The sequence below is a fragment of the Athene noctua genome, chromosome 1, assembly GCF_965140245.1.
Source record: "Athene noctua chromosome 1, bAthNoc1.hap1.1, whole genome shotgun sequence".
Classification (NCBI taxonomy): domain Eukaryota; kingdom Metazoa; phylum Chordata; class Aves; order Strigiformes; family Strigidae; genus Athene; species Athene noctua.
Window position 1 is genome coordinate 261,533,391 of NC_134037.1, and position 15,159 is coordinate 261,548,549.

The following is a 15,159-nucleotide window of genomic DNA, read 5'->3' on the forward strand; positions in this document are numbered from 1 at the left end:
CCTCAGCTTTGTGCTAATTAAATCCAAAGGGTAATCATTATTTCATTGAGTTTCCTCCAGCGCTGTAATTCCATCTCTGCTGTGGCAGAAAGCCCTGGATGGAGAGGGAGTTACAGGGGCAGTGCTTTAGGCTAGGTTTTTTCCTCTTTTTTCTCTTCTCTTCTCTTCTCTTCTCTTCTCTTCTCTTCTCTTCTCTTCTCTTCTCTTCTCTTCTCTTCTCTTCTCTTCTCTTCTCTTCTCTTCTCTTCTCTTCTCTTCTCTTCTCTTCTCTTCTCTTCTCTTCTCTTCTCTTCTCTTCTCTCCTCTCCTCTCCTCTCCTCTCCTCTCCTCTCCTCTCCTCTCCTCTCCTCTCCTCTCCTCTCCTCTCCTCTCCTCTCCTCTCCCTTCTCCTCTCATTGCTTCCCTTCCCTTCCCTTCCCTTCCCTTCCCTTCCCTTCCCTTCCCTTCCCTTCCCTTCCCTTCCCTTCCCTTCCCTTCCCTTCCCTTCCCTTCCCTTCCCTTCCCTTCCCTTCCCTTCCCTTCCCTTCCCTTCCCTTCCCTTCCCTTCCCTTCCCTTCCCTTCCCTTCCCTTCCCTTCCCTTCCCTTCCCTTCCCTCTCCTCTTTGCTCTTTTTTGCTCCTTCTCTCTGCTCTTCTCTCTCTTCATTATTTCTTTCTTCCCCTCTGGCCCTCTCTCTGTAATAAAAAGGTGGTTCTTCATGAGTAATTCCTTGCTGCAGAGCCATAGCAATGTGAGAAGTCGCACAGGTTCTAAGGGATACCAATCAGGTTCATGAAGAGAAATCCATTGAGGGCTACTAGAAACCACCCCCAGCTTAGGAGCTTCTTGAAGATCCAGGGATGTGGCTGGAGCTGAGGAAATCACTCTGTGAAGCAGCACTTTTGCTCATCCTCTTCTCAGGCATTTACTGGGGTACTGAGGGAAGCTTTTGATATGACCAATAGATGGTTTTATTTGTCCCTTCCTCCCACCAGGCCCATCCCAGCAACGTGGCATGGTCACCCGTCAACATTTGCAGGATCCCTTTTGCCCTGCCACTGCCGAGCTGGATCAGGCCCCGTAGGCAGCAGGGTCACCTTGCAGTGAGTGCAGCCCGTGGGAGACAGGATCCATTCAGCATCACACAGGAGAGGGTTAAAAAGGTCCTGTTCCCATTGGGAACAGGGACCTGAGATCGCAGAGGAAGAGGGAGGGATGGAACTCCACATGCCCTGATCCTTGCAGACACATTCCCACAGTGTGGAAGTGCGTGTGTTCAGTAAAACTGCTTCACCTTCTCTCTGCTCCCTCCCGTGCAAGGATGTCTCTGTATCACCAATACCCAGGGCTCTCTGAGGGACTTGAGCTGAAATTGGATTTTGTGGTTCAGTGACCAAAATAAAGAAGATAAAAAAAAAAAAAAAATCAGTTCTGTTTGAAGCAAAAGGGGTCTTCCAAGGGGGTTTCAGTGAAATGATTAAAAAGCCCCACCAAATAATAAAAAACGCCGAATGTGACTTCATTGTGGCTTAATGCTCAGTGTTCCCTTTCTGTCCATAATGAAACATTCTGGGTTTATTCTCAATTATTTAGCATGTCTTAGCTTTACCTTTTTTATTTTATCTTTTTTTTTTTTTTTCTTCCCCTCTTAGAGATTCATATATCATTAAAGGGAAGAAAAACCCAAAACAGCAGCAGCAGTCTGGCCTTTTGGTTACCACACTTCATTTCTGACACTACTGGAATGGGATTTATGAGCATCCTCCCTAGCCAGCTAGTGTAGGAAGCTGCACAGCAACCTGGTTTCACAGGCAGTTTCAGTCCCTCTGAATTTCCCATTTCTCCTCAGATGAGTTGTAGATTATTCTAGACAGATTATACTGAAAGTCCTTTTTCACAGCTGAGAAACTGAGTCAGAGGGAACCTTTTGTCTGCTGTGACCGCTTCAGCCTGGGCCTCCTCTGTCTCTTTGCAGTTCATCTCACCTGACTTCTGATGTCTCAAGTGTTAATGTCTTCATCTGGGCCGATCACCCCTCGTTCCCTTTAATGTCAGCGGGGAGAAACAGGCACTTTCAAGAGTTACTCCATCTGACATATTTTGGCACTTCCCCATGTGGCTGGATGACTCCCAGCCCTTATTCTTGGTGGTTCGTGGTCATTCTCTTCCTTGGAGGGGACACCATCCAGAAGTTTGCCTTGTTTGGACAGATCCTGGCTTTGGCCACATCCCACTGGGGTTTGCATCCCTTTCTTCCTCACAACCACTCTATTTATCTGCTCCTTCAAGGTTTGCCTGCTTTTCTTCTTGCTGTTTCTGGCATGGAGGAATGGTTACATAATCCAGTTGAGTTGTTGGAGGACTGTGTCTGCAGGCTGCCACTTCTGAGCGGCAGGTAGGTCCTTTCTTGCTTGCTTTGTGTCCTCACCAAGATTTTAAACCTCGTTGGGGCAGAGGACACATTTCCATCCCCTATCAATTTAGCGCAGTCAGACTGCATCGCTTTATTTCTGTTGCAATATAAATACCAGGCAAAACCAAAAAACCTCTAAGTAGTTCTGTGATTCATATGAGGTTTAAAGAAATGTGGAGGCTTATCTATCTTCCAGTAGGCTAATGGGATAAGAGCCAGGAATTTTTGAGCTCTCTTCCCAGCATTGGCCGCATGCTCTTGAGCTGGGATCTCAGCCTGTGTCATGCATTTCCCCTTGATTGGCCTGATACGTCATGTACCAGATGAAGATGGATCCCTACAGCAGGGAGTTTATGCTTGCTAAATTCACAGACTGCACAGTCAAAAGGCACCACGAGGATCATCTTATCTGACCTTCTGTATACAGAAAATGGATTTTTCCCAGAAATTGGATTAGAGCATCTCTTTTCATAGATACCTAATCTTTATTTCAGCATAAGAAGCACTGGTGACTTGGCAACCTCTCTGATAAGCTGTTCCAATATTTAATTACCTTCATAGCAGTGAGTTGGTGTCCACTTCAAAGGTTAAATTAATCTAGTGCTATCTTCCACCCATCATGCCTTCTTATTCCCCTTATCAGCATGGCTGAAGAACCTCCCCTTCTCTGCCCCACTATCAGACATCTTTTCCCTATGTAAATGCCCATATGTAATAATCCCTCTCAGCCTTCTCTTCGATGACTAAGGTTACATTCCTAAATCTTTATGTTAACACGTTGTTCGTCTAATCCCTGGCCCTCTGCTGTTTCCCCAGGCTCTGAGGTGTGGCCAGCAGAACCGACCGGTCACCTCCTAGCAGCCCTAGTCTACTGTCTACTAAACCAAGAAGGTGTCTTTTCTGAGGGACCTTTGCCATCTTGGATGCCCAGTATTTGTGGGCCTCTTCTGACACATCAGCTTGGCTGGCTCTCACCCATCCCCAGCTCACTGCTGTTCAAGGCAGCCTCTCACCCTTTAGGGGTGAAATACCCTCTGACAGGGTGTTTGCCCTCCACCTTGACACCCCTTTGACTGTTTCTCCATCCGTGAATGCACCTGTGTATCAGACCAGTAGTTTCCCATCTCACAAACCTTTGAACTGCTCCCACAAACCCCATCCCCTTCTCAGTCCCCTTAGAGTCCTTCTGCACCTCTTTCCAGTGCCTCCTCCCCATCCCATCCTCCTGAGCCTGCCTCTGGGTTTTGATCCCTTTAATCCTCCATGCCTGGACCTGCTTCCATCTGCTTCTCCACTGCTGTCCACATTAACCCATCTCTGGTAAGAAAAGGTTTACAACCCCTTACAGCCACGTTTCAAGATCTGTCAGGGGCCCAGTTATGACACCACTTAATGCATGTTTTGTTAATCTCATCTAATGCAGTTTAGAAGGAAAAAAAAAGCAGAATGCCTTGGAGGAACTGTGATGTATTAAACCACCACAGCTGCCTTTATCAGCAGAGGCTCAGAGGCTGAAACGTGATGAATGCTGATGAAGGCTTTCTGCTCTGCCATCTGACTGTGAATTTGTCCAGATTGCAAGCTTGTTGATGAAATCCCAAATTAACTGCTCTATTGTTTTGCTAAGAACCAATGGTGCTCACCCTTCTGGTTGTCCCCTTCTCTTCTGCCCATGTTGCCATGACCCAGGCCCTGTGTCAGCCCATAGCTCTTCCCTGAGGTTCCCCAAGACTTGTTAGATTTAATGTTAATGGTTTTTGGGGTCATTTCTTGATGGCTCCTCTCAGTGAGTTATCCAGGCCTATCGATTTGAAAGATGTCATTACAGCAGATAATTCTCCCTTGCTGCAGATGGTTAGCTTTCTGCTTCATCCACCTTATCATGGTGCCTTCTTCGAAACAGGGACTAGAGAGGTCTATCAGGGATTTCTGACTCACTGTCTGATACTGCTGAGCGCATCCTGTGACCAGCCTAGTCCTGACTTTGTGCTCTGTTTGTGTGTATGAACTTTGCATAAAGACATGCCTCTGAGCCTCTGCTGACTGGAGTTTTCAGAACCTGAGCCAGACTGTCATGCCCCATCAAAGTTCTATCACAGCCATGCTCACCTAAAGTTTTCTGCTAGAAAGAGTTTAATCTTAGACAAGGGTTGAATCTTAATTACAACTCATTCTCTGTTCCCAGCAAAATCAGCCCTCCTGGACAAGATACATCAGGAGGAAAGGGCGTTTGCCTGTCGTCAGGGCAGAAAGAGCATGGGCGCTCCCCTTCATTTCCCAGTGCCATTGTCTTTAGCTGTGATGGATGCGTTCTTCTCTGGTAAAGTGCTATTTCTTTGCATGGATGAATTTGATGGCTATGCTACTTCTCTGGTGATCTAGCAGTCTCATGTCAATACAGCTGTCACAGGAAAACTGCAGGCACTGCCTGACAAAGTGATCTGCAGACACATACACTAGGCTTTTGCTTCTGGGAAGCCCGGACACTTGCTGTGCTTTGTATTTTGTGATGACTTTCACCCCTGATGATGCTAACACTGGACCCTCCTCCTGGCAGCAGAGTTGGTACCCACCACCACGAGAAGAAGCAGTGGCATGTCTTCCAGACAAAGTTATCTCAAAGCCAGAAGAAGTATCAATATTTACAGACAGAAGTGGTATCGAATCACTTCTTTTCCCCCACGAATGCATGCAACTTCCTAACAGATAGTGATAACCCATGTCACCCTGACATCCCCCTTGGCAGGTCGGTGTCTTGGCAGCACTGTTTTGCTTGCAGTGACTGTGATGGGGATCCATCTGCCCCTAACTGGGCACCAGGTCCCTTCTGAGCCTCCATTCTGCCTGTCCCAGCCCAAAGAGATCCTGAGCGGGGCTAGCAGAAGCTCTGCCTCTTGCCATCACTCTTTATCTAGTGATGGGGCAAATTCTGTCCAAGGTCACCATCACGGGGCAATTTCTATCCTTATTTCCTCTCAACAGAGCATCCCCTTTGTGTTCTGTGCATGGTGTCTGCTCCCTGTTTAACCTGCAGCACGTAGCAGGTGCCTGGGAGAAAAGCAGGTCCTACAGTTAATGTCTTGCAAAGCTGATAAAATGCTATCTGCTGCATCCCAAACTGTGCCTGGGGCTGGAAGGTGGTTAACGAGGGATCCAGCCTTCAGCAGGGGCTCAGCAGTTCAAACATAGCTGATACGCAGCGTCATTGCCTGTCAGTCTTTAATTTCATGACCTCATAACCACATTTGTGGGGTAAGGACAAGGAGTCACCTGCTCAGGATGCAGCTAGGGAAGATTCAGGTTAGATGCTGGGGAGTAGATTTAGATTAGACATAAAGAAGGAATTTTTTATGATGAGGGTGCTGAGGCACTGGAACAGGCTGACAACTGTCCCTGGAAAGGTTCAAGGCCAGGTTGGACTGGGCTTTGAGCAACCTGATCTAGTGGAAGATGTCTCTGCCCATGGCAGGGGGGTTGGACTAGATGATCTTTAAAGGTCTCTTAGTCCCTTCAAACTCTAACTATTCTATGATTCTATGATGAAAAGGTCAAAATAAAGGCTGAAATTTTCTTCTTTAGAGAGGATACAGCATCTCCGTTGCTGCAGGTCTGCAAGAGCAGTGGAGACACGCTCCTGTCAGAAAGTGTATATCTGGCTGATGCCAAGCTGACGCCATGGATGAGGGGCCTGTTTCTAGGACCTGAGCCAAAGTGCTGGGCTTTATCCATAACAGAGCAATGCAGATGCAGCAAACAGCTCAGGGTACACTGAATCCTTTGCATTCCTGCTTCCAGAGCTCCCACGCTGAAAACAAATGTTCCCATTGCATGGGAGCGTTTCTATGGCCTTCACATGTTGTACGCACCGAGTAGAAACGAGGGTGTGAGGGGTAGGGGATACTCTCAGTGTCTTCGGTGTATGGTGGAACTAACATGGAAAGAGTGTCTGCCCAGCCAGGTGCTGTCTCTGATGGGGACAACAGGGCACAGTGACAGGGACAGCAATGTGATACCCTTGGGCTCCTAGAGCACAGACAAACCGTTCTGCCACCCCAAGGGTATTTCTGCCCAGGTAGAAGAGGCCAGGAGAGAAGAGAGGTGGGTGTGCAGGAGGACTGCCCTTGGCGCGGGCTGTCCTCCTCTCTCCCTAGCAATCATGAAGTGGATTAGGAAATAGACTGTAGATTTTTGCAACTATTAGGGAAGATCTACCATGTACCGGATCTCCAGAGCCTGTCAGCTTCTGGGATTTTGCCCTCTATTCCAACTGCTTATGAGATTAGTTCAATCTCTGGGGACACCCATGCAGCTTTCTTCTAGGCTTTCAAACATATCGTGAGTTTGAAAGAGGGAAGATAAGCAATGAAAGCATATAGAACAAACTGTTCATCCCTGCTTGTGCCCAGCTGTCCGGCACCACCTTCAACAGACCGAAGGGAAATCTTTGTTCTTGGACATCCAAGTACTTTGCAAGGAAGTGTTTGAATTTCAGCGATCTTTGGATATATGAAGACGTCTGGAGTCTGAACCGCCCCTCTAACTCCCAAGTCTGTAGCTATCCCTATGGCTCAGCCGAGCAAGCGCACAAGCTTGCTCTGTCCATGCTGAACCAAAAGGGTAGGGAAGTGTGATGAGGAGAGACCCAAGCTGGTGGGACAGAAGCCAGGCAGGTCCAGCTGCAGCCAAAACGCCTTGGCCAGGTGTCAGCTGAGCTCTGTGCCAAAGCTAATAATCCTGCCAGGAGCCAGGACTTCCTTGCTTGGATGAAAAACTAGGCTAATGGTGCTCGGCTGGCTCCAGAGCTCTGCTGGAAACTGCATAGCTCTGCTCTGCCATGTGAAACTGCTGCTTCAGACGGGGCAACCAGCTTCTCTTCTGCAGCCGATAACGCAGGGATCTGTGGCACCGAAACGGGGACATGTCCTGACGCAAGGGTTGTCCTCGGGCTCTTCTCTTCTGCTGTGTCTTGAAGAGAGAAAGCAAAGGAATTACCACCTCCTTTCCATCAGGCTGCTGGGGCTGTTACCATAATTTTGATATCCACTTTGTGACTCTAGGATGGGGTCCCTGCCAGCTGTGGTGCTTCCACTCTGCTTTGGGATGCTCACATAACACACATTTTAGCTTCTGGAAGGAGGAAGCTGAAGCAATTCCAGACAGAGCTTTTCCCTGAGTAAACTGATTGCCCGTGGACTGTAGGCTGTGACTGGGGGATGTTCTCCATGCATAAAGGACCTGCCACTGCTTTTCTGGGGTTGCTGAAACCCAGCAAACATTATTTGCAGAGTCACCACACAAAAGCACTGTTTTTCCCCCAGACCAATGAAACCCAAACCCAAACCAAGGAAAAGATACAGCTTTGTGATGAGGCTTCAGGAGAACTGACTGAAACGCATTCCTAATCTTCCCATGTTTCTATGATAACATCCTCTTTGGAGGTCTTCTCTGGTTGCAAGATCTCTGGGGCAGGATCCTTCCCAAGTTAGCCATGGAGGAACGTTGGTCTTGTGAGGTTGAGGATGCTGCCACAGGACATTTAAGAACCAGTGGTAAAAATAGCATTGTGGCACAATGACCACCACGGATTACCCAGGCATTTCCCAGGGGATCTCACAGGGATATGTTCTGTGCCCTTCTCCTTTCCTGTTTATTCAAGGGGATTTTCACCTCTGCGGTCTCTAGGATGCAGGTCCCAGATGGCACTATGACAAGCAGACAGCTGTTGGGATCTTGGGCTTTTTTTTTTTTTTTTAAGACAAGCAATCACTTTACAAAAAAAATAAGTTTTAAAAATTCCATGAATGATTAATCCTGGAGAAAATGGAGATTTTTTTTTATGTTGGTGATTAGGATTAGCGGCAAAATAGGAAAAAATCTTCCCCCTTGTCTTCCTGCAAAAGAGACTGTAGGTAAGGACCAAACAGGAATGTGTTCCTCAGCATATCTCACAGGAAAAGCTACTCTGTCTTCAGGAGTTTCTTACCTTAGACAGAAACATCAGATTAGCAGGTCTGAGAATTACCTCCAGAGATGTCCAGTTCTTCCAGCAAATAAATCTATCCATTATTTCAGGTTTTGTAATCACTGAAGCGATAAATGAAACGATGGCAGTGAGTACGGGTAAAGCAAAGAAAGACTGTAGAATATTGTTCTTCAGAAGTATCCTAAGGTTGTGGAGCAGCACAGATTGATTTATGTTTAAATATGAGTTCTTAGATGTTTGATCAACACAATGAGGTTTTATGAATGCTGGCTGACCTGTGGTAACTATATGCACTTAGTTCATTGCAACCATGAGGTAGGACGTATTAGCGTAAATGTCTGACTGAAGTTTATTCTGATGTGCTCTCCCTCATAACAGCTGAAGCTAAGAGCGTAGATTTTTAAAGTGAGCAGGGCTTAGTTGAAATCTAGGGATTTCCTAAGCTGCGATAATTATTGTGTACATGAGTCCTACAAAAAGGTAAGGACAGTCATTGGCAGAAGGGCACTTAACAGCCTGGTGGGGTTGAACTATGGACAGTAGTAGAGCCATGAGGACATGGAAGCCTTGCTGTCCAAATTCAAGAGCGGCTGAAATGAAGTCAAAATGACATGAAAACCAGCACTGGCTGGAAAGGATTTCAGGCCTTACAGCTCTCATCAGAGCCGTAGAGGTGTGTGCCCCGTGAAGGACCCCAAATTCAGTTTTGGAGCCATGTCAGAGCTCTGCTCCATCCCTGACTTTCTTCCTTCCCATCACACCTGGTCCTGCCCCAGGTGGTGAAAAGGTGTTGAGATAGTTCCTCTTAAAGACTTATTGGACAAGATGGATATTGAACATACTCCAGCCCCTCGGAGATGCTTGGTAGAGCATCTACCATGGGCGCAAAGGGGATAGCTAATGTGAGCTGAGAAAGTGCCATTAACAGTGGAAGGATTTTAGAACTATAGGGCCGAGGATGACCCTGGTTGTCAATGGAGACCCACCAATGCAGGTGTCAGGTCTGGTAATGCAGAGCTTTTCTTTCAGGACATTGTCTAATCTAATAATCCAATGCCTCACAGTCCTATGTACTGTGTATCTTCATAGCAGTCCAACCAGGGCCAAGTTACAGGTTATAAGCAGGCAAGATGCTCAGAAGTACTTGGGAGCATCCAGTCCACCTGTTTTGAACCTAAAATGGATGCAGACATTTCTCACAGAGTCCAGATTTTGTTGTGAAGAGGGACTCACAGTGCTCATTTTGCAGGACACTCTGCTCTTCTTGGTGCATATTTCTGCTAGCGGCTCCGTGGCCACCTAATGGGTTGGTTCAGCTGACTGATCTGTCTGAAATCTGGTCTTCTTTTTCTTTTTTTGATACAGTGAAGGGCTGAGCAAATGCTGGCTTTGATGTAATGGCAAGGAAGGTCAGGACAACCTCACTCTGCTGCCCTGCAGTCACACGGTGACTTAAACCACCCGTGGAAATACACCTCAGAAAAGTTGTCATTTATGTTCCCAGGCCCACCCAGAAAGTCCAGCATGGCAGAGGGGCTTGAACCTAGTTTCTGGGTGACTGACCCAAAACCTGTGGCTGTTCCTTGGTCCTCTGTCAGCTGAGAGCCCCTCCACATGCTGCCAGGACAGCAATGTCATGTGCCCCTGCCAGTCCCTTGGCCATCTCTGGACCATCCCTTTACCTCCAATCCCCTCAAAAATCAAGGGGCAGCTTGATCCCACCAAAATGCATCACATGCCGCTGAGCACCATGCCACCACCACCATCATCACTGGTAAAAAAAATCACTGTCTCTAACGTGCCGTGCTTCCATCAAAAGGGGGTCTGGGAGGAAGAAGCTCTGTGTTTCCTTTAACCTACAATAGCGTGAAGCAGTTCAAAGAGAAGGAAAAGGAGGTTAACAATCTCTTTGAAATGTAGGTTCAAATTCCCAGCACGGCCCCAGTCAATTACCAGCAAGCACCGTGACACACATCCACTGCTAACGAGGAAGAGGAGGGGAGCACATGGTGCAGACGTCCAGGCGGGCAGTTCTGGGGGTTAAAGGACATCACCACGGGGGTGGGAAAGTTTCCAGGGGGCAAAACTTCGGGTTTTTTTCAGGCTGCTTCATCCTCCTGGGGTTGCACCTGGAGTGGGGGCTGGCCCACTGGAGGGGATGGAGCTGGGCAGGGTGGCAGCACATCCCCCTGCCCAAACCCCCTTGCAGATGGCAGGGTTTGTTTGGTTTTTTTTTTTTTAAGGATGCACAGCGCCTGGCACAGCAGGCTGCTGCTTTCTCCAGGGTGCTCCTCTGTGGCAGAATGAAACACTTTTATTTTAATACCATTAATGAAAGGCAGTGCCGGGGTGGGGATGGGGCAGGAGGGGGGCGGGTTTGTTCTGGCGCTGAGGGACGCGTGCACACAGGCATACAAATGCTAAGAGACAAAGACTGTGATTAAGGGCCGGTGCTTTGACTCCCTGCTTATTACAGGAAAGGATTTATCTGATGGCCTAGTTTCAGCTCCAATTTTCCACCTTTTAGTCTGGTTCCCAGGTCTGCTTGTCCACTTAAAAAGAGAAATAAGGGGATGTCCCAGGGTCGATGGGGCAGGAATAATACTACTGTGCTGCCACTAGAAATATGTGTGGGGCAGAGGGTTTCGTTGCCCTAAAGCTTTCCCAGGAGGCAGATCCGAGGGCAGCCAGAAGGATTATGCCCAACCATGCAGCATTATTTTCTGGCATGGCAAGAGTGCATCTGCGCTTTCCAGCCTAACCAAGACAGGGTGTATGGAACAAACGTGCTGGAAATAAAAACCTCCTGCAAAATGGAAAATGTACAGAGGAGCAGCTATTTTTAAAAGGGACGGCACCTACTGCTGCTGTAAAGTCAGTCACATAATCAGTCAGCGAAGGACTTCTGTATGCTGACAGCTGACAGCCAGGAGAAACAGCTCCAGCAGGCGGGCTTATGGGTACCAAGAGGTGCACGTTTTCAAATAAAGAGAAAGTTGTCCTATGCTTCCCTGAGCACAAGGCAGATGAGAGGAATCGACCCTCAATGTCTTTCCCGGCATGCTGGAAAGCGGGGTGAGATGCTGATAACCCTCCAGGAGACAGAGTGTTGCAAGCAAATGCCAGCTCAGCCACTTCTTCCCCTCTCTAACCCAGCCTATCTTTATTGCCCAGCCTCCACTGAGGTTTTCCTGCTTCTAAAAATATTCAGCCTCTAATTAAAACGCCCATCTTTCTTGCCAGGGCAAACGTATCCAGCCACAGAGCTGAGCTGGTCTTGGAGACAGACAGAGCTTGCAGCTTACCAGGCTCTCCTGGCACGGGGAGCTGCGATGGTGGCTGACACCAGGGTGTAGTCCATCACGCCGTGTTATCAAGCTGACAGCAGTCTCAGGAAGCTGGCGTGAGGACCTTCTCAACTTTTCCAAGCCTTTTCCTCCTCTGTGGGGACTTTAGTGCTGTGTTTCAGGTGTCCACGTCCCATGGGGAGGGACACCATGAGTGGGCAATGTGGGGGCTCACGCTGCTGATGGAGATTTGCATCCTCCTTCCCATCCAGAGGGCTTCGGAAAGGATATTTAAATACTAATAAAAATCACTAACAAAGTAATAAGATGTTAAGGCAAGGGTGCAAAGGAGTACTGGGAGGGACAAGGTCCAGCACAGCACTGGAGCATTGTTTAAGTGGGGCATTCACAAAGGAGTGGGAGAATCCAGCTTCAGAGCCATTGCTCCTGGGACGGTGTCCTTCACCAGGACAGCAGGACACTCTCCACCGCTCCAACTGAGCCCACATCCCAAGGCAGGAGGGATCCCAACCAGAAGAATCATGGTGGTGTAAGCCTAATGGTCACAACCTAATGGTGGCCACCAGAGGAACAGTCATCTCCAAGGGCTGGTGATGGCTTATCCCCTGAAGTCCATAATTCCGCTGGGAGCAAGATCTGTCCTCTCCTGGAGACGTTAACCCCCAGGTTATAGTCTGCAGGACAGGGCAGTTTTGGGAGGCAGTTGGAGAACCAACAGCTTCTTCCCGGGCAGCCTGCAGCTCTGCCTGCCTGGATGGAAGATGCAGTTGTTCCTTCAGGCTTGGGAGAACCGGGAACACTTCCTGGAGGCGGTTTCCTCACTGGGGTTCTGCTTGCACCATTTTTATAGGCAGCACCGAGAAGTGCTTAAAATTAAATTTGCTATTTAAGAGCAGGCAAAGCCCTCCTGAGAGGTTTCTATTTATTCTTTATTTGCAATGGCTCTGCATGCTCTTAGCCCTCCACAAAGCAGCCCCCGCTCCTTGGATTGAGGTGCTGAGAAGACCACGTGTATCTCAGCACCTAAAGCTGTCTGGCAGCATGCAGCTTGCCGTGCCGTGGCGTTGCTCCTGCGCTCATTCACTGCCTCCCACTTCCATGGTCTTGTGAAACAGCTCGTGGGTTCTCCCCATATCACCCACTCTGCAAATCCAGCCTTTCAACCCTAGCAGACTGTGTCCCAGATTGTCCAAATCCATGAAGAGATCCCCACCATCTCTGACAAGGTTTGGAGCAGATCCTGTAGGGAGAAAATTTGCTCCAGATACTATTGTGCTGCTTCACTGCCACATGTCCATAATTTCCCCTGAGTCAGCCAGTGAAGCTCTCAAGCCTTTCTGCCAGCGAGGAGCCCAGCGAGCCAAACACAGCAGGATAAATCCTGCCCCCAGTTTGGAGATGCAACACCCATGAGGCTGGTGGAGCTGAGCAGAGCAAGGAGAGAAGCCGCGTTGCACTTCGCACCCAGGGACAGCTGGCGCCCTTCCAGCACGAAGGCAATAAATCCAGGGGATCTGGGTTTATTCTCCTCCAAATCACTTTATTATATTGTGAGTAATCACAAAGCCTTACAATGCTGCAGAGGTTCTTTAAAAAAAACAAACTAACACAGCGACGGTATTTGCCAGCTTTTGCTAAGGCTTGTTTAGCTAGCAGCTAGCATGAGATTACACAAGGAAATCTTGCAGTCTTCAACTGGATTGTCACATTGGGTTTTAAACTTACCACAGTGGCGCAAAGACAGTAACTCTGACAGTATGTGATTCCCGAAACATTTCATCTACGTACAGACTTATAAAATTAAACAACTTTTTAAAAAATTACATTTTCTGCCAGCAGAAAAGAATTCTCTTAAAAAGGCAAGATCCACTAAAAAAACACACTTTCCTCCCAAACTGCCCCCATCTTGCACTGCAGTTGGTTGCTCTTCCCCTCCAGATCCCTGCCTGTAGGCAGTCCCATTGCCTTTTTAAGAAAAATCAGTATTTCTTGTGACTGTGAAGGCTAGTTGAACATTGCAAAGGCTCAGTAGAGGGGGAAAACCCCCAGCACTGAAAGAAAGGACTAAAATCCCACCCTAAGACCAGTGATTGAAAAGAAGATGGGTGAAAATGTGAGAGAGTGATTTCAGCATCCAAAGCGAGGTGGCTTTGGGCTTTTATGGGGTGAGTGGGTTTCAACCATCCCTGGAGAGCTGCTTTGGGCAACAGGGTTTCCATTTGCAAAGACCTGTTGGGGTGTGAGGACGAAGCCTGAGCTCCTCACAACGCTCCCGAGGAGGGTTGTGGGACAGTTTTATATCTGCATCACCTTTGCGTGGACCTCCCTAAACCATCTTCAGAGCCTGAAGGTTGCCCTGATGCCAGGCTGGGTTTAGAGACCAAGCTGCAGCCCAACCCGAGCAGGACCCCCGTCCACATCCCTTCCCATCCCCAGGACAGAGTGTGCCAGATGTGGCCCAGACCTCAGCAGACACCTCCATTGCAGGAGCTCCTCTAAGCAAGTTGAAGGCTTCACCCACGGCATTGAGCTTACTGTGCTGCCCTCCCCTACTTTCTTCTAGCCTGGAGAAGAAGAGGGACGAGAGGGGCTCCCCTTTGCTTTGCCAATATTTTCGCAATGGAGGAAAAAATGAGCAAATCTCCGAGGACCAGGCTTTTTATCAGATTTCAGCTGGCAGCCAAGGAGCTGTGTGAGAGAAAGAAAAGCCACAACTCTGAAAAAAAACCCCCAAGATCTTTCCCCTGATAAGCAAAGCACTCCAGGGCTGCAGGCGTCAGTATTAATTCTTCCCTTGGCACATTCTGGAGAATGTTTCAATGTTTCGGCACTGGAAATTGCCTCACACAAGCCCAGCTGAGTCACAGATGTTGTGTTCAGATGGGGCACGTCAGCATGGGACAGCAGCTTTACTCTCACATCCTCTGGGTCTGCGTCTTGGTTTGATAAGGTCATCAAGAAGAGAATCCCTGTCCAGGTTTTCTTCCAAGCTTCCCCGGAAAGGGAAGAGGGATTTTTTTTTTTTTTTTTTTTTTTTTTTTTTAAATAGGCTACATGATCTCTTCACTTTGCAGCTCAGATAATTTGCTTCATTGAAGGCTGGTTCCTGGATGAGATGCGGCTGTTGGCAGACCTCTCTGCTTCCCTTGCTCTGCCGCACATCATCTCTGAGCAATAGCCCGCTAAGGTTAGAAAGACAGGAGGTTGCCAAGGTTGGACTTGAAGTAATTTGATGTGAAAAGGATCAAGATGGGAAAACAGGGAGAAAATTGTGGGAAAAGTTCTTGACTTACTCAATGTTCATTGCACACCTATGCAAATAACATGTAAAAAGCAGCACATTAGGAGCACCCTGTATTCAGGTTTGTCTGGAAATGTTTCTTCAAGACTGAAAGTGCATGACAGGGAACAGGGTGCTGCTAATGAAGGCAACAACCAGAAGGCACTTCTTGGGGAGTAATTAAAAAAAGAATGAT